At 30.7% G+C, this 771-nt stretch overlaps 1 protein-coding gene across 1 annotated transcript in view; it reads left to right on the forward strand.

Moving 5' to 3' along the window:
* The window catches only part of LOC119589207 (eukaryotic translation initiation factor 4 gamma 1-like), a 20,489-nt gene extending 19,744 nt beyond the window's left edge, over positions 1-745 (forward strand). The window contains exon 8 of the mRNA XM_037937806.1: positions 349-745. The gene's annotated coding sequence lies outside the window, so the exon portion shown is untranslated. The remainder of the gene's footprint in view (positions 1-348) is intronic.
* Positions 746-771: the final 26 nt, after the last annotated feature.

Genomic DNA, 771 nt, shown 5'->3' on the forward strand with positions numbered 1-771 from the left:
AAAATAATTGTTAAGGGCCTGAGAAGAGGAATGAAAAGCAAAATAAGAATAAAGAGAGATTAAATGACTAATGTATTTTCTTTTACTCTTTCCTATCACCAAGAATTTTCCTTAGAAATAGTTTCAGTTCATGACATTTACTCTTAATGGCCTTAGCAGATTAACAATTTAGCAATTTCAAAATTTTAGTCTTTTGTGCAAAACCTTTTTGGTTGTTGTTTATTTAACTACTACTCATACCAGAAATAAACCACAATGTGTAAATCTACTACTAATGCCAGAAATAGACTGTGCTTTTCAGAAATGTAAATGTGATTTTCAGAAATGCAAAATGGAGGTATTTTTCAGATATGCTGTCAACAGATATTGGAGCAATGGCAAAGAAAAAGGTGAGCTGAATGGCATTTTGTTGTATCTTCTACAAAGTTCAGCCATGGATGTGTGACATAATAAGAATCACATATTGAGAAAACTGGCAGAAAACATAGTGCAAGTATATTTTACCTTTTTTTTATTGTGATTCATATGAGTGAAATACATATGGCAAAAGAAGTACGTAGATATATAAAGATTAGAATGTGTTTATACAATAGAAGACAAAATTATAAAAAAAGATGTCTGTGGGTATATTAAAGCTTGTGAGATTTAACTGAGGGCAGGAGATTTCACTTTTCCAGAATACTATATTTTAGCTTAATTTGGAGGTATCTTAGTATGAACCAAGTGCTGCAGGATAAGTGTTTTGTTCACTGAAGTATTGATATGTGAAAC

The sequence above is a fragment of the Penaeus monodon genome, chromosome 25 (genome assembly GCF_015228065.2).
Source record: "Penaeus monodon isolate SGIC_2016 chromosome 25, NSTDA_Pmon_1, whole genome shotgun sequence".
In the NCBI taxonomy this organism is placed as follows: domain Eukaryota; kingdom Metazoa; phylum Arthropoda; class Malacostraca; order Decapoda; family Penaeidae; genus Penaeus; species Penaeus monodon.